Source organism: Phyllobates terribilis, unplaced genomic scaffold (genome assembly GCF_046119375.1).
Source record: "Phyllobates terribilis strain yellow unplaced genomic scaffold, ASM4611937v1 Scaffold_8__6_contigs__length_399053987, whole genome shotgun sequence".
NCBI lineage: Eukaryota > Metazoa > Chordata > Amphibia > Anura > Dendrobatidae > Phyllobates > Phyllobates terribilis.
The window spans coordinates 172,770,737-172,790,123 of record NW_027362768.1 but is presented as its reverse complement, the minus strand read 5'-3'; the positions used below and the strand labels follow the sequence as shown (position 1 = coordinate 172,790,123).

The 19,387-nt window shown below is 41.6% G+C and overlaps 1 protein-coding gene across 1 annotated transcript in view; it reads left to right on the top strand.

Moving 5' to 3' along the window:
* The window catches only part of LOC141157026 (FRAS1-related extracellular matrix protein 1-like), a 264,796-nt gene extending 256,847 nt beyond the window's left edge, over window positions 1-7,949 (top strand). Inside the window, exons 37-38 of the mRNA XM_073643738.1 lie at window positions 621-784; window positions 7,894-7,949. The gene's annotated coding sequence lies outside the window, so the exon portion shown is untranslated. The remainder of the gene's footprint in view (window positions 1-620; window positions 785-7,893) is intronic.
* Window positions 7,950-19,387: the final 11,438 nt, after the last annotated feature.

Below are 19,387 nucleotides of genomic sequence, written 5' to 3'. Positions count from 1 at the left end.
TTTTTAACCCATTGAAATTAAAGAGTAATGAAAAAATGCTGAAAAAACGCCTAGTGTGAACATAGCTATCAGGTTTTGCTGCGTTTTTAGTGAAAAAAATCAAGTACAGCAGTATGTGAAACTCATTTATTTTTGTGATTTTACCATCTTGTCTTGGTCACCTGAGATGGCAGTTTGGAATAGGACAGTTTAATTGAATTAATGATGTGTAGAACAGTAAACATTGGCTGAGTTAGGTGTGAGATTGAACAATGCCTATGGCCCGGGGAGGTGTGAAATTGAACAATCTCTGAGTAACTCAATGGCAGACCCCATAGTGTGAAAATAAATAGTGTCCTACAAACTCAATGCACTGCCAGTGTCTTAGGTGAACAATTCACCTCCCCTCACATTTGTAATTCTGGTTAATATGACTTCACATTTGTCTTGCATAGGTGACCTGTGTTCATGATTCTGTGATGGAAGCAAAGCTGTACTTTGGGATCCTAAAAAATGCACCAAAACTTGCATTTTTGATGCAGCTTCTTTTCTGCCAAGAGATCAGGTTTTGCTGCTGAAAAAAAACGCTGAAAAAAAGTAATGTGTGAATCTATGTTCAGCTTTAATGTTCTCTCTTTTAGACAACAGGTCACTGAAATATTACAAACCCTTGGATTTCCTGACATCTGAGCAAACTGATGCCTCACGTCAGGAATCCTCAGCCTGTCCGAGAGAGGATGCCGGAAACTATTGTGAAGATTATTGGAAGCAAATATGTCAGATTTCCAGTGGAGAAATCTAAAGAGTAAGTAAAAAAACATCAGAAAGTCAAAGACAAGCAGAGAATAGAGTGAGGACTAATAGGCGGTGTAACACCAGCAGCACCCGCACTGCAGTACAGAAGTCTGCAATGTATTACATGAGCGATCATACAATCACATCATTATGGGACTAAACAAAATAGAAATAATTGAAAATAGAAAAAAAAAAATCTATGAATTTGGGATTGTGCTGATCCTTAGAATAAAGGTAAGCCATTATTTATACCACATGGTGTAAAAACAGCTAAAGCTTTGCAAGAATTTCTGTTTTTTTGTTTATCCTGCTTTCTAGAGAAAACAGAATTAAAAATATGATCCATCCCCTAAGGGACATCATTTCCAAACTGGGGAAATTTTGCACTAACATAATGTACAATGTGTCACTAAAAACAGTCCTGGAATGACTCAGATGAGTAAAAACTCTAAAAAGTTATTCCCACAAAAGGTGGCACACGTGTGATTGGAAACGAAGAGGCTGCGGCAGGACGGACAAAATTGTGTGCGGTGGATAAAGGGTTAAAGGAGAACCTTGAGCTATGAGAGATATTTACTTTTTACATTTCTATTATTGCTACTTATTAATATTTTATACCACAGAGGCCCAATTATTGATAAGGACACAGAGAGAAACATACAGAAGATCCTCGGGGGAATCCAGGACACAGAATCTTTCAGACAGAGTTTGCTCAGAAGAGATCGCTCATCACGTGGTCTTCTCAAGGTCTCGGAGGTGCAGATCTGTGGTTCTGGTTGTGTCAGGTTATAAAAGTTTAAGATTGTTGTCACCTTTTGATGATATTCTTTTTTTTACTTAAATACATGTATTTGGGACTAAAAACCTTTTTAGCAATTGGGTGTCATTAAAAAATTTGCACTTTTTTGGCTCTTTGTTTTTCTGCACATTGAACTTTGATGTGGTCTGTGGTTATAAATCAGCTGAGAAGAGCTCAGAAAAACACAGATAACAGCGTTACAAACTGCCCTATCACATGGGGCATGTTTTTTTTCCTGCCCCATTAGCGGCAAAATCAAAACTGTTGGCAAGATTGCCCCTATAGTTATTGCCTTTTTAATAGCCCCTACTCCATACCTTGTTTTGGTTGCATTTTTTTTTTTACTTACATGTATACAAATAGGTGTCAACATTCTGACCAGTTGGACTCTATGCTTCACTTTACATTGCAAGCTGTAGAATGAGTTAACTGAGGATCCATAAGTGAGCTCATTCAGGGTTATCTCTTCTCTTGTGTGCTGATTTATTACCACATCGATGTTTAGCTGAGTTCAAAAATTACCTTTTATAGGCGATTTAGATAAGGACTATAAACCCTGCTATCAGTAGAGCTCCCTGAAGGATTTTTAGTTTTCTCATTCTGCAGTAGGCAATAGAAAGTACAAAACAAGCTATAGAAGGCAAACTGTGCAACGTTTTTTTAGAAATTAAGTTGAAAAAATGATTTTTAGCCCCAAATACATGCATTTAAGTAATAAAAAAAAGTGTCCCCCGTGATAGTAGATCTTAGCGATAGGTCGTAACTTTCTGAGATGGAAATACGATTGTCCACCTTTGGGGTCAATATATTTATTTACTTAAATGCATGTATTTGGAGTTAAAAATCATTTTTGCAATTGGGTTTCACACTAAGTTTTGCACGATGTTTTGTCTGTTACTGGCTGCAGAATGAGCTAACGGAAAATCTATCAGTAAACTCGTTCTGAGGGTCTGATGGTAGAGCTTGTATAGCTTCTTTTTTTTGAGCTCCTCTCAGCTGTTTTATGGCCACAGACCACATCAAAGTTGAATGTGCAGGAAAACAAAAAGATTGTAAAAAAGTCAAATGCTGCAAAATTTTCAATGAAACCCAATTGCAAAAATTATGTTTGTCCCTGAATACATACAAGTAAAAAAAATAAAATTATCCTCAATGGTGAACAACTCCCAGCATAATGCAGAAAAACAGGAACAGAACAGACAAAACTGCTACATTGTTATGTCCGCCTGATATCCGATACCCCCCTACAGTTATTGGGCTGTGATTGGAAACTGTCAGCAAGCCTGTTATCAGATATTCCCCTATAGTTATTGTGGCTGTGAGAGGAAACAGTCAGCAAGCCTGTTGTATAACAATTTGCGTTATTAACCCTTTGCAGCCCCACTCCTCACATTCGGGTCTATACTATGTTGTATGTTGCAGTTCCAGGAGGTGTGTGCGTCTCATGGAGCCTCTCTCGCCCTCTCATCCCTGACTCCTCTCCTTGAAGACAATGTGTTCAGTGACCAGGGAAACATCCGGCAAGTTGTCTTTAGATTTAGGTTTCATTTGATCTCCTGTGATCTCCTCCATCACTAATCGCTGGATCGTCAATTGATCTCAGGGGTGATGACTTCATGTAGCCCCAATATCCTGATCTTCTCCCCGCTATGTCACAAGCAAAGGGGCCTAGGAAGCTGAGAGCTGTTTGTGGGGTCCACAGACTGTAGCGCAGCAGCTGAGCTCTTATCATCTGAAATTATAAGACATTAAAGTTAGATGAGGGTTGATGGGTGCGGGATCTGTATAAAGGGGGTCTGATCTGGGGTCTGTAAGCAGGGATACGTGCTGTATACAAAGGGCTTCAGGACTGTGGTCTGTATACAGGAATAGGGTCAGGTCTGGGGGTCTACAGCAAGGTTGTGGTCCAAGATCTGTATATATATCTGGGCTTGGGTCTGTATACAGGTGGTTGGATCTTTATACACTGCCCAAAAAATAAAGGCAACACTTAAACAACAGAATATAACTCCAAGTAAATCAAACTTCTGTGAAATCAAACTGTCCACTTAGGAAGCAAAACTGATTGACAATCAATTTCACATGCTGTTGTGCAAATGGAATAGACAATAGATGGAAATTATTGGCAATTATCAAGACACCTTGTGAGACCATATGCTGGTGCGGTTGGCCCTGGGTTCCTCCTAATGCAGGACAATGCCAGACCTCATGTGGCTGGAGTGTGTCAGCAGTTCCTGCAAGATGAAGGCATTGAAGCTATGGACTGGCCCGCCCGTTCCCCAGACCTGAATCCGATTGAGCACATCTGGGACATCATGTCTCGCTCCATCCACCAACGTCACGTTGCACCACAGACTGTCCAGGAGTTGGCGGATGCTTTAGTCCAGGTCTGGGAGGAGATCCCACAGGAGACCATCCGCAACCTCATCAGGAGCATGCCCAGGCGTTGTAGGGAGGCCATACAGGCACGTGGAGGCCACACACAATACTCAGCCTCATCAGGAGCATGCCCAGGCGGTGTAGGGAGGTCATACAGGCACGTGGAGGCCACACACAATACTCAGCCTCATCAGGAGCATGCCCAGGCGTTGTAGGGAGGTCATACAGGCACGTGGAGGCCACACACAATACTGAGCCTCATCAGGAGCATACCCAGGCGGTGTAGGGAGGTCATACAGGCACGTGGAGGCCACACACAATACTCAGCCTCATCAGGAGCATGCCCAGGCGTTGTAGGGAGGTCATACAGGCACGTGGAGGTCACACACAATACTGAGACTCATCAGGAGCATGCCCAGGCGTTGTAGGGAGGTCATACAAGCACGTGGAGGCCACACACAATACTGAGACTCATCAGGAGCATGCCCAGGCGTTGTAGGGAGGTCACACAGGCACGTGGAGGCCACACACAATACTCAGCCTCATCAGGAGCATGTCCAGGCGTTGTAGGGAGGTCATACAGGCACGTGGAGGTCACACACAATACTCAGCCTCATCAGGAGCATGTCCAGGCGTTGTAGGGAGGTCATACAGGCACGTGGAGGCCACACACAATACTGAGCCTCATCAGGAGCATGCCCAGGCGTTGTAGGGAGGTCATACAGGCACGTGGAGGTCACACACAATACTGAGACTCATCAGGAGCATGCCCAGGCGTTGTAGGGAGGTCATACAGGCACGTGGAGGCCACACACAATACTGAGACTCATCAGGAGCATGCCCAGGCGTTGTAGGGAGGTCATACAGGCACGTGGAGGCCACACACAATACTCAGCCTCATCAGAAGCATGTCCAGGCGTTGTAGGGAGGTCATACAGGCACGTGGAGGCCACACACAATACTCAGCCTCATCAGGAGCATGCCCAGGCGTTGTAGGGAGGTCATACAGGCACGTGGAGGCCACACACAATACTCAGCCTCATCAGGAGCATGCCCAGGCGTTGTAGGGAGGTCATACAGGCACGTGGAGGCCACACACAATACTCAGCCTCATCAGGAGCATGTCCAGGCGTTGTAGGGAGGTCATACAGGCACGTGGAGGCCACACACAATACTGAGCCTCATTTTGACTTGTTTTAAGAACATTACATCAAAGTTGGATCAGCCTGTAGTGTGTTTTTCCACTTTAATTTTGGGGGTGACTCCAAATCCAGGCCTCCATTGGTTAATAAATTTGATTTCCATTCATGATTTTTGTGTGATTTTGTTGTCAGCACATTCAACTTTGTACCGAACAAAGTATTCAATGAGAATATTTAATTCATTCAGATCTAGGATGTGATATTTCAGTGTTCCCTTTATTTTTTGAACAGTGTACAAAGAGGTTCTGGTCTGGTATCTGTATACATTGACTCTAGTCTGGGGGGGGGTGTATCTTTCTTTAAAGCTCTGGTACATGGTCTGCATTAATTTCGGGTAGTATTTGAACTTTAGCCCCCATAATTGGAGGAAGGGGGTCCTATCATAGGCGGATTATAATGAGGGCAATCTGGGCTACAGCCAAGGGCTCCAGGTGGCCCGGGGCTCCAGGGGGTCAATGGCCAGATTGCCCTCATTATAGTATGTGCGGCGCCGCGGCACATACCGGTAGTCAGAGGCAGGGGGGCCCCTGACCGCTCCCCCAGCAGCGGCACACGGCCGCTACTACTTCTTCGGCCCGGGCCAGCGCTGCACCTGTTAACTTCTCTGTGCGCGGCCGTGTCTGCAAGTGTGACGTCACACAGTGCGCGCTGCACTGCTGCACCGGAGAGGAGCTGGACGACGGGAGCCGAGGGATAGTGATTGAGTGAGTTAGTGTGTGTGTGTGTGTGCAGGCAGATATCATTGTGTGATGTCTGTTTATATGTATTTTTGTGTTTCAAATGTGTTTATGCGGTATGTATATGTCTGTATATGTTTGTGTGTGTGCGTGACTGCGTGCGGCCTCCTGCTGTGTATAGATGGCTACGTGCGGCCTCCCGCTGTGTATAGATGGCTACGTGCGGCCTCCCGCTGTGTATAGATGGCTACGTGCGGCCTCCCGCTGTGTATAGATGGCGCCGTGCGGCCTCCCGCTGTGTATAGATGGCGCCGTGCGGCCTCCCGCTGTGTATAGGTGGCGCCGTGCGGCCTCCCGCTGTGTATAGGTGGCGCCGTGCGGCCTTCTGCTGTGTATAGGTGGCGCCGTGCGGCCTCCTGCTGTGTATAGATGGCGCCGTGCGGCCTCCTGCTGTGTATAGATGGCGCCGTGCGGCCTCCTGCTGTGTATAGATGGCTACGTGCGGCCTCCTGCTGTGTATAGATGGCTACGTGCGGCCTCCTGCTGTGTATAGATGGCTACGTGCGGCCTCCTGCTGTGTATAGATGGCGCCGTGCGGCCTCCTGCTGTGTATAGATGGCTACGTGCGGCCTCCTGCTGTGTATAGATGGCGCCGTGCGGCCTCCTGCTGTGTATAGATGGCGCCGTGCGGCCTCCTGTTGTGTATAGATGGCGCCGTGCGGCCTCCTGCTGTGTATAGATGGCGCCGTGCGGCCTCCTGCTGTGTATAGATGGCGCCGTGCGGCCTCCTGCTGTGTATAGATGGCGCCGTGCGGCCTCCTGCTGTGTATAGATGGCTACGTGTGCTCAATATTGAGTCATACAATTAATGTAAGGCTATGTGCCCACGATGCAGAAATGCTCCGGATTTTTTTGAGCGTTTCTGCATCTCCCTGGCAGAAAAAACGCATGCGGATTTTACATGCGGATTGTACATGCGGATTGTACATGTGTTTTCCTGCCAGGGACATGCGGATGTGAAGCGTTCTTCACTTGCAGTTCTGCATGTGGGTTGACAAGCGCTTTCCAAGCGATTTTAGCATCACTTGGAAAGTGCTTCTCAACTTGGTCACACTATATAAATCCATGCAACCGGCATGGATTTACATAGTGTGGCCGTAAAAGAATGGTAAAAAATAAATGCGGTATATACTTACCTTCTGATGGCCTGCCGACGTCAGCGGTCGCGTGACCCGTCACATAACTAAATGACGTCACCACAGGTCCTTTAGTGTACCGCGAGCTCCCGGCAAGCCAGGACGCATCAGATAAAGACACCGGGGGCCATCAGAAGGTAAGTATAATATTTATTTTTTATTTTATTCTTTCTTTTTTTTACAGGTTCTATGGTACCCGGGTCCGGATGAGAGTCTCCTCTCCTCTAGACCCGGGTACCATCCGCACATTGAAACGCATAGATTCTGCATGTACAGATGCAGTGACGCGGATTCCATGGGTTCCAATGCAAGTCAATGACGGCGCCTCCACAAAATAATTGGTAGTGCTGCGTTTTTTTCAGCAATGATAATCCGCAGTGGAAATCTCCGCAGCATGTGCACAGCACAGCGGATTATCATTGGGGAACATGGCAGACCTTCTACCAAGCGTTTCTGCAGCGGAATTGCCGCTGTGGAAACACTTAAAAAACGCATAGTGGGCACACAGCCTAAAAAAAAAATATTATAATTAATATATTAATATTGTGCCAAATTAATTTCACGTGAACTATCACATGATCTATCGCAGGGGATCATGTGACATGTGATACATCAGGTGTGTGTGTGTGGGGAGGGGGAGGCGCCTTCTAAACTGCCTGGGGCCCTTGCTACTCTTAATCCACCCTTGGGTCCTATATATGTAAGCAGAGCATTAAAGAGCTTGTGCAGCCACTTATCTGCCACTTTTTGTTCCCCTCTTCTGAATCTTCCTGATGTTCCTTCTGAAAAGTTAGTAAGTACATTTTCCCTGCACGAAAGAAAAGCAGAAACCTTCTGTAATGTGAACGTTCCTCTCCTTTATCCAGGTGGAAACAGATTGTAGATTTATTACAGCAGGTGGAAAAAGAAAAGAAAGTAACAGGTAAGAAAACAAAAGAGCAAAATAAATAAATTCATGTAAATATTGTTGTTAGATAATGTATCAGTTACATAGTGGATGGAGCAGGATTCCAAGCTTCCTGATCTTATTAGTGGTTACAGACTAAGTGTTACAGGGTAATTTAGCAGCACAGAGTATTTAAGGAGAGGCTATTGATGAGGGTGGTACGGACAGGGGCGGCAGGTGACAGGCAGTGTCGGGATGTGAAGAGAGGATTGGAGATACGTGAGAGGCCATGGACTAAGAGATACATAGTGGAAGGAGCAGGGTCTATGAGCAGCACAGAGTATTTCAGGATATGCATATGCCAATACGGTCAGGGTCAGAGACTTGCATACGCATGTGCTAATGTTACTGAGGACAGGGGCAATGTCAGAATGAGAATTAAATAAGTGAAAGGAGCCAGTTTGTCCAGCAGCACAGAGTATTTTAGCAGATGGTTGCGCTAATTTTCTTAGATGCAACAAATGGAAAAGTACAACATAGAAATATCAGAGTTAAATGGCCTCTGGCATCAGAATGCGATCAGTTACAGTCTATTTATCTCATAGTCTCTGAGCATTTACAGGTAAGAATAAAGCCCCTTTCCTGCAGTGAGTGTCAGCTCCTGGGCCCAGGGCTGGGAGATGAATGGCGGCATTTATGTAACAAGCCTCTGATGTAAACACGTGAACTGCGCCTCCTGTATCAGAACAGAAATATGTTGAGTTCCTTAATCTGGGATTGAACCCGGAGCCATCTGTTGGTGGAGAATGCATCTGTCAAGTGATCTGTGCACGTTCTTCATCGCCGCCGACGATTTGTGATTCCTGTCATTAAAAATGTATATTACAATCTGTCCTGCTCTGCATAAATCACACTCACGTCTCGCTGGGAAAGCTGCTGACAACTGATATATAAAGTATATGGGTAAATAATATCTAATGCACACATATCCCCCCCCCCTATATTCCCACATTGGAGCCGACACAACTACTGCAGGAGTGACTGCCGCTCAGGACTCCGGGAAAGCTGGGATGAGTTTGTACTGGGACAATGGTGGCCACAATGGTTTCAGCTGCCTTAATACACAGACAGGGGCCACCCAACTTGGGTCTACAAAGCATTTTCAAAGCATAAAGAAAAGTTTTTCAACTTTTAAAAAAGTTTGCATTTAAAATCTCTGCTTACTGTTACTAAAGGGAAACCCTGTTTATTACTATTATTATTGTTATTGGTGTAATCTGTGCAGCCGCACAGGGGCCCAAGAAGTAAAGGGGCCACTAACACTCCCAAACCAAGAGGAGTTGTACATTATAAGGAGCTATTAGACTGTAAAGGGTCCATATACTGTTCTTACACAGGGGCCACTTCTGTCTCAGTCCGCCAGTGTTACAATGTGTCAGTGTAGGCAATCTCCTCTCTGAGATAAATGGCGATAAGCATCATAGTGTTTCGATTACTTACCATCTCTGCTTGCTGTCAATGGCAACCTGAAGAAAATAGATTGCAGGGATAATGAGGTTTTATGGCTAAATTGGTATCTCCCAAATCTATGTATATTTTTTATTTTACAAAGAAAAACAGGAGGAAGCCCCCCGCAGTACAGGAGAAGAGGGGTCCGGACAGTCTCACCACTGGGTGAGTGAACATTACAGTATTTAGCATCAAACTGGTCTGCAGAGTGCCACTCTCTGTGAGATTGATAGATAGCTGTAAACCATATTACTGCCATATAGACTACACTTATAAAATGAAGACACTTGCTGCACAAATTATCTATCCAACTATTTATCTATCTGCGATAGGAGCTGTATAAATTCCTATGTAGTGAGCTCCCTCTAGTGGTGACTGCAGGCGGACAACATTTTATGACTAACACTCTGGCAATGTGCAGCAGAGGGGTTTGGTGCTTAGTATCACAAAAAAACAACAACTATGAACCCTATAAACACATGTTGCGAATTAAATTAGCACAGAAAAATTAGTAATAGAAAATGTACCTTTAATGTCAAATACATATTGTTTCCAAATGAAAGCGTAAGTGAAGATCGCACAAAAAATTGACGAGTAATGCAGTTATTTATGCCGCCCTCATATCATGGTATAACTAGCGAAATTAACCATACAGGAGTCTGCAACATTTGGGATTCTCAGAAAATGTCTAACACATTGACAGCTAATGAGCCAAATATATACAGGGGTGAATGTTCTGCACACACGGCGCAGCCTGTATGTGACATGGGTCGCATTATTCACAGGATCTAACAGAAAAGCAAACTTCAGAAAGTTCATTCCTGGCCAACAAGAGACATCACAGGCCGCTGTCTGAGCCGGCGCTACATCTCTTTGAACCCAGCAGTTCTGACGAGCAGGAAGCCTGGATAGATCGATTCATGAAGCTGGAAAATATTCTTAAGCTCTGCCAGATAAAAGACACCGGTAATGTATTCACCGCCACCCACCGATCCCTGTGTGTATTACTAATACCACCTCTCAGACAGCCTCACCTGTGCTACAGGGTATTATAGTAATACAAACAACACACTGAATGCAACAGCACATATTACTCCTAGTATTTAGACCCACAATTTGTCAGGTCTACATATAATGTTGTGCTGATTATACGGACCCATGTAGAATGGCAGACCATTCGGAAAATTATATTGTACAGCAGGAGAACATCCGAATAACAAGTCAAGGGGAAACTTAAATTTAATCAGTATAAAAAACCTTTATTATGAAGTAGAAGGGTCAGGTGGCACTACATGCACCAGCATGACCGTACCAAAATGCCAGATAGAAAATAAAAAATCTTTGGTAGTACACATAAATACAGAAATTCAATCATTTCTCAATTAGGACCAGCAGTAACAAGAAAAAACATAGAATATTTGGATGCAAAGTACATATGTAGCCAAAACCTCATCAAATGCATAGGTGATGACTGTAGCCTATACAATTCACGTGTGAACCATAGACAAGAGGGGATAATGCTCACTCCAGGGGTGTACACCACAAATGTGTCAGTATATGTATAATGCTGGATAATTACCGTAGGAATGTACACGTACACCTCCTATATATGAGTCTAGGTGATAGTGCCTGGGAAATAGTGTCCAAAACATAATCACAGTCGATCTCAAACCCATGCAAAAGGGGCAAATATTAAATACCTGAATTACTGGTCCAAGTAAATGAAAGGCACCATGTGGTACAGCCCCGACGCGTGTTTCGGACATTTGTCCTTCGTCAGGGGGAAGTAACCATACAGCTTGGTGTGGTTAAATATACTAACGTGGCCAATCAAGATCGTCGGCCCGCCCATAACATTAATATGTGTATCCGCCCACAGTAATGGAGAAAACAGTGATCCATTGTTAAATATATGGGGACAGGCGGAGCTATCATACGGCGCATGCGTTACTACCCCCTGACGAAGGACGAATGTCCGAAACGTGCGTCGGGGCTGTACCACATGGTGCCTTTCATTTACTTGGACCAGTAATTCAGGTATTTAATATTTGCCCCTTTTGCATGGGTTTGAGATCGACTGTGATTATGTTTTGGACACTATTTCCCAGGCACTATCACCTAGACTCATATATAGGAGGTGTACGTGTACATTTCTACGGTAATTATCCAGCATTATACATATACTGACACATTTGTGGTGTACACCCCTGGAGTGAGCATTATCCCCTCTTGTCTATGGTTCACACGTGAATTGTATAGGCTACAGTCATCACCTATGCATTTGATGAGGTTTTGGCTACATATGTACTTTGCATCCAAATATTCTATGTTTTTTCTTGTTACTGCTGGTCCTAATTGAGAAATTATTGAATTTCTGTATTTATGTGTACTACCAAAGATTTTTTATTTTCTATCTGGCATTTTGGTACGGTCATGCTGGTGCATGTAGTGCCACGTGACCCTTCTAATTCATAATAAAGGTTTTTTATACTGATTAAATTTAAGTTTCCCTTTGACTTGTTATTCGGATGTTCTCCTGCTGTACAGGGTATTATAGTAGTTATATTCTTGTACATAGGAGCAGTATTATAGTAGTTATATTCTTGTACATAGGAGCAGTATTATAGTAGTTATATTCTTGTACATAGGAGCAGTATATAGTAGTTATATTCTTGTACATAGGGGGCAGTATTATAGTAGTTATATTCTTGTACATAGGAGCAGTATTATAGTAGTTATATTCTTGTACATAGAGGCAGTATTATAGTAGTTATATTCTTGTACATAGGAGCAGTATTATAGTAGTTATATTCTTGTACATAGGAGCAGTATTATAGTAGTTATATTCTTGTACATAGAGGCAGTATTATAGTAGTTATATTCTTGTACATAGGAGCAGTATTATAGTAGTTATATTCTTGTACATAGAGGCAGTATTATAGTAGTTATATTCTTGTACATAGGGAGCAGTATTATAGTAGTTATATTCTTGTACATAGGAGCAGTATTATAGTAGTTATATTCTTGTACATAGGGGCAGTATTATAGTAGTTATATTCTTATACACAGGGACAGTATTATAGTAGTTATATTCTTGTATATAGGGGGCAGTATTATAGTAGTTATATTCTTGTACATAGGAGCAGTATTATAGTAGTTATATTCTTGTACATAGGGGCAGTATTATAGTAGTTATATTCTTGTACATAGGGGCAGTATTATAGTAGTTATATTCTTGTACATAGGGGCAGTATTATAGTAGTTATATTCTTGTATATAGGGGGCAGTATTATAGTAGTTATATTCTTGTATATAGGGGGCAGTATTATAGTAGTTATATTCTTGTACATAGGAGCAGTATTATAGTAGTTATATTCTTGTACATAGGGGCAGTATTATAGTAGTTATATTCTTGTACATAGGAGCAGTATTATAGTAGTTATATTCTTGTACATAGGAGCAGTATTATAGTAGTTATATTCTTGTACATAGGAGCAGTATTATAGTAGTTATATTCTTGTACATAGGGGCAGTATTATAGTAGTTATATTCTTGTACATAGGGGGCAGTATTATAGTAGTTATATTCTTGTACATAGGGGGCAGTATTATAGTAGTTATATTCTTGTACATAGGAGCAGTATTATAGTAGTTATATTCTTGTACATAGGGGCAGTATTATAGTAGTTATATTCTTATACACAGGGACAGTATTATAGTAGTTATATTCTTGTATATAGGGGGCAGTATTATAGTAGTTATATTCTTGTACATAGGAGCAGTATTATAGTAGTTATATTCTTGTACATAGGGGCAGTATTATAGTAGTTATATTCTTGTACATAGAAGCAGTATTATAGTAGTTATATTCTTGTACATAGGAGCAGTATTATAGTAGTTATATTCTTGTACATAGGGGGCAGTATTATAGTAGTTATATTCTTGTACATAGGGGGCAGTATTATAGTAGTTATATTCTTGTACATAGGAGCAGTATTATAGTAGTTATATTCTTGTACATAGGAGCAGTATTATAGTAGTTATATTCTTGTACATAGAGGCAGTATTATAGTAGTTATATTCTTGTACATAGGAGCAGTATTATAGTAGTTATATTCTTGTACATAGGGGCAGTATTATAGTAGTTATATTCTTGTACATAGGGGCAGTATTATAGTAGTTATATTCTTGTACATAGGGAGCAGTATTATAGTAGTTATATTCTTGTACATAGGGGCAGTATTATAGTAGTTATATTCTTGTACATAGGAGCAGTATTATAGTAGTTATATTCTTGTACATAGGAGCAGTATTATAGTAGTTATATTCTTGTACATAGGGACAGTATTATAGTAGTTATATTCTTGTACATAGGGGGCAGTATTATAGTAGTTATATTCTTGTACATAGGGGCAGTATTATAGTAGTTATATTCTTGTACATAGGGAGCAGTATTATAGTAGTTATATTCTTGTACATAGGAGCAGTATTATAGTAGTTATATTCTTGTACATAGGGGGCAGTATTATAGTAGTTATATTCTTGTACATAGGGACAGTATTATAGTAGTTATATTCTTGTACATAGGAGCAGTATTATAGTAGTTATATTCTTGTACATAGGAGCAGTATTATAGTAGTTATATTCTTGTACATAGGAGGCAGTATTATAGTAGTTATATTCTTGTACATAGGAGGCAGTATTATAGTAGTTATATTCTTGTACATAGGAGGCAGTATTATAGTAGTTATATTCCTGTAGATAGGAGCAGTATTATAGTGGTTATATTCTTGTACATAGGGGCAGTATTATAGTAGTTATATTCTTGTTACATAGGAGCAGCATTATAGTAGTTATATTCTTGTACATAGGAGCAGTATTATAGTAGTTATATTCTAGTACATAGGGGGCAGTATTATAGTAGTTATATTCTTGTACATAGGGGCAGTATTATAGTAGTTATATTCTTGTTACATAGGAGCAGCATTATAGTAGTTATATTCTTGTACATAGGGGCAGTATTATAGTAGTTATATTCTTGTACATAGGAGCAGTATTATAGTAGTTATATTCTTGTACATAGGGAGCAGTATTATAGTAGTTATATTCTTGTACATAGGGAGCAGTATTATAGTAGTTGTTATGCACACGCCCGGACTGACTGGCGTGTGCGGGTGTTGTGGTTCCACTGGACCATGGACTGGAGAGTGCCTGGAGGGGCGTGACTAAGTATCTGGCCGATCCGACCAAGATGGCACGACGGCATACGACGCCAGTGCACCAGGGAGAAACCGGGCAGAGGGACCAGGTGCTACTCCAGGTCAAACTCCGGACACGGGGGTTGACCCACACTGGGATTACTGGAACAGGCAGGTTAGGCTGGCACAGACTGGTGGATGTAAGCAAACACGGCAGGTATGCAGATGGGTGGATACAGGCGAGTATGCAGGCAGGGAGGTACTGGCCGAAAGGACGGGCTGGAGCACAGAAAGGTTAAGACCCAGTACAGACTGGGTCACAGAACCGCAGATGCGGTAGACAACCACAGCAGAGAGGGAATGCCCAAAGCGGTGGGCAAGAACAGAGCAGGACGGGGCTGCAGGAGCAGCGAGCACAAGCAGGGCAGGACAGGACTGCCGGAGCAGCGGGCAGAAGCAGGGCAGGACAGGACTGCCGGAGCAGCGGGCAGAAGCAGGGCAGGACAGGACTGCCGGAGCAGCGGGCAGAAGCAGGGCAGGACAGGACTGCCGGAGCAGCGGGCAGAAGCAGGGCAGGACTGCCGGAGCAGCGGGCAGAAGCAGGGCAGGACAGGACTGCCGGAGCAGTGAACAAAAGGGTCAGAGCGGAGCAAGGCTGCCGGAGCAGTGAGCAAAAGGGTCAGAGCGGAGCAAGGCTGCCGGAGCAGTGAGCAAGGAGTCAGAGCAGGACGGACAGGGCTCTGTTCACACGGAACAGACAGGAAGGGAAAGGCAGAGCCAGATACCCACAGGGTACTTGCAGTGAAGTAGCAAGTGGACCACAAACTCACAAACGGGAGTACAGAGACAACAAGCAGGAGTTAGGTACGAGTTCAGACTCTGCAGAAAAAGGAAAGGAACGGACATAGAGGCAAAACAGGTAAAGGATAGGAGAGAGTTCAGACTGGAACTGAGTGTACGAAAGAGACCGACACTGCAGCGGGATACAGGAGCGGGTCTGGGAATACGGCCCCCAGAGAGGCGGGACGAACAGGCAAGGAGCGTGTTCAGACAGGACAGACAAGATACAGGAACGGATCTAGGTAATCGGCCCCTAGAAGGCGGGAGGAACAGGCTAGGAGCGTGTTCAGACAGGCCTGGAAATACAGCCTCCAGGAAAGGCAGCAGGCAAGAGTACACAGACAGGACTCAGTTCAGACACGGGAACTGACACCGCAAGGCAGGAGACATAGACAGGACTCAGTTCAGACAGGAACAGATACCGCAAGGCAGGGACACAAACAGGACTCTGTTCAGACGGGAACAGATACCGCAAGGCAGAGACACAAACAGGACTCTGTTCAGACGGGAACAGATACCGCAAGGCACAGACAGGCAGATCTAGGAATACGGCCCTTAGAAGGCGAAAGAACAGGCAAGAAGCGTGTTCACAAGAACAGACCACAGTTCAGACACAGAACTGGAAAACAGGCAGGAAAACAGGATAGGACCTGGCATGTCAGAGACAAAAAGCCGACTGACAGGACACAATGCTCAGGCGCCATCTTGAGGAAGAAGGTGGTATAAATACCCAAAGATGGACAGCAATAGGCTGAAGGTGCAACAGGGGCGTGTCCGCAGCAGGTACAAGAAACAGGAAGTTCAGCGGGCGTCGCCCTATGCAGCCAAAACAGACAAACAGACAGCAAGGAGGGAAGCCAGAGAGACATTCTGGACTGGAGATCAAGTGCGCGCTCTTGCACAGTGGGAGATGGACCACCATGCAAGGACGCCGCCAGGTATGTTACAGTAGATATATTCTTGTACATAGGGAGCAGTATTATAGTAGTTATATTCTTGTACATAGGGGCAGTATTATAGTAGCTATATTCTTGTACATAGGGGGCAGTATTATAGTAGTTATATTCTTGTACATAGCAGTATTATAGTAGTTATATTCTTGTACATAGGGACAGTATTATAGTAGTTATATTCTTGTACATAGGAGCAGTATTATAGTAGTTATATTCTTGTACATAGGGACAGTATTATAGTAGTTATATTCTTGTACATAGGGACAGTATTATAGTAGTTATATTCTTGTACATAGGAGCAGTATTATAGTAGTTATATTCTTGTACATAGGAGCAGTATTATAGTAGTTATATTCTTGTACATAGGAGCAGTATTATAGTAGTTATATTCTTGTACATAGGGGGCAGTATTATAGTAGTTATATTCTTGTACATAGGGGCAGTATTATAGTAGTTATATTCTTGTTACATAGGAGCAGCATTATAGTAGTTATATTCTTGTACATAGGAGCAGTATTATAGTAGTTATATTCTTGTACATAGGGAGCAGTATTATAGTAGTTATATTCTTGTACATAGGGGGCAGTATTATAGTAGTTATATTCTTGTACATAGGGGGCAGTATTATAGTAGTTATATTCTTGTACATGGGGGCAGTATTATAGTAGTTATATTTTTATACATAGGGGCAGTATTATAGTAGTTATATTCTTATACATAGGGGCAGAATTATAGTAGTTATATTCTAATACATAGGGGCGGTATTATAGTAGTTATATTCTTGTACATAGAAGCAGTATTATAGTAGTTATATTCTTGTACATAGGAGCAGTATTATAGTAGTTATATTCTTGTACACAGGAGCAGTATTATAGTAGTTATATTCTTGTACATAGAAGCAGTATTATAGTAGTTATATTCTTGTACATAGGAGCAGTATTATAGTAGTTATATTCTTGTACATAGGGGGCAGTATTATAGTAGTCATATTCTTGTACATAGGAGCAGTATTATAGTAGTTATATTCTTGTACATAGGGGTCAGTATTGTAGTTATATTCCTGTACATAGGGGCAGTATTGTAGTAGTTATATTCTTATACATAGGGGGCAGTATTATAGTAGTTATATTCTTGTACATAGGGGCAGTATTATAGTAGTTATATTCCTGTACATAGGGGCAGTATTATAGTAGTTATATTCTTGTACATAGGGGGCAGTATTATAGTAGTTATATTCCTGTACATAGGGGCAGTATTGTAGTAGTTATATTCTTATACATAGGGGGCAGTATTATAGTAGTTATATTCTTGTACATAGGGGCAGTATTATAGTAGTAATATTCTTGTACATAGGGGCAGTATTATAGTAGTTATATTCCTGTACATAGGGGGCAGTATTATAGTAGTTATATTCCTGTACATAGGGGGCAGTATTATAGTAGTTATATTCTTGTACATTAGGGGCAGTATTATAGTAGTAATATTCTTGTACATAGGGGCAGTATTATAGTAGTTATATTCCTGTACATAGGGGCAGTATTATAGTAGTTATATTCCTGTACATAGGGGCAGTATTATAGTAGTTATATTCTTGTACATAGGGGCAGTATTATAGTAGTTATATTCTTGTACATAGGAGGCAGTATTATAGTAGTTATATTCTTGTACATAGGGGGCAGTATTATAGTAGTTATATTCCTGTACATAGGGGCAGTATTATAGTAGTTATATTCTTGTACATAGGGGCAGTATTATAGTAGTTATATTCTTGTACATAGGGGGCAGTATTATAGTAGTTATATTCCTGTACATAGGGGCAGTATTATAGTAGTTATATTCTTGTACATAGGAGCAGTATTATAGTAGTTATATTCTTGTACATAGGGGCAGTATTATAGTAGTTATATTCTTGTACATAGGGGGCAGTATTATAGTAGTTATATTCTTGTACATAGGGGGCAGTATTATAGTAGTTATATTATTGTATACAGGGAGCAGTATTATAGTAGTTATATTCTTGTACATAGGAGCAGTATTATAGTAGTTATATTCTTGTACATAGAGGCAGTATTATAGTAGTTATATTCTTGTACATAGGGAGTAGTATTATAGTAGTTATATTCTTGTACATAGGAGCAGTATTATAGTAGTTATATTCCTGTACATAGGGGGCAGTATTATAGTAGTTATATTCTTGTACATAGGGGCAGTATTATAGTAGTTATATTCTTGTACATAGGGGCAGTATTATAGTAGTTATATTCTTGTACATAGGGGCAGTATTATAGTAGTTATATTCTTGTACATAGGGGCAGTATTATAGTAGTTATATTCTTGTACATAGGGGCAGTATTATAGTAGTTATATTCTTGTACATAGGAGCAGTATTATAGTAGTTATATTCTTGTACATAGGAGCAGTATTATAGTAGTTATATTCTAGTACATAGGAGCAGTATTATAGTAGTTATATTCTTGTACATAGGGGCAGTATTATAGTATTATATTCTTGTACATAGGGGCAGTATTATAGTAGTTATATTCTTGTACATAGGAGCAGTATTATAGTAGTTATATTCTTGTACATAGGAGCAGTATTATAGTAGTTATATTCTTGTACATAGAGGCAGTATTATAGTAGTTATATTCTTGTACATAGGGAGTAGTATTATAGTAGTTATATTCTTGTACATAGGAGCAGTATTATAGTAGTTATATTCTTGTACATAGAGGCAGTATTATAGTAGTTATATTATTGTATACAGGGAGCAGTATTATAGTAGTTATATTCTTGTACATAGGGGCAGTATTATAGTAGTTATATTCTTGTACATAGGGGCAGTATTATAGTAGTTATATTCCTGTAAATATGGGGCAGTATTATAGTAGTTATATTCTTGTACATAGGAGCAGTATTATAGTAGTTATATTCTTGTACATAGGAGCAGTATTATAGTAGTTATATTCTTGTACATA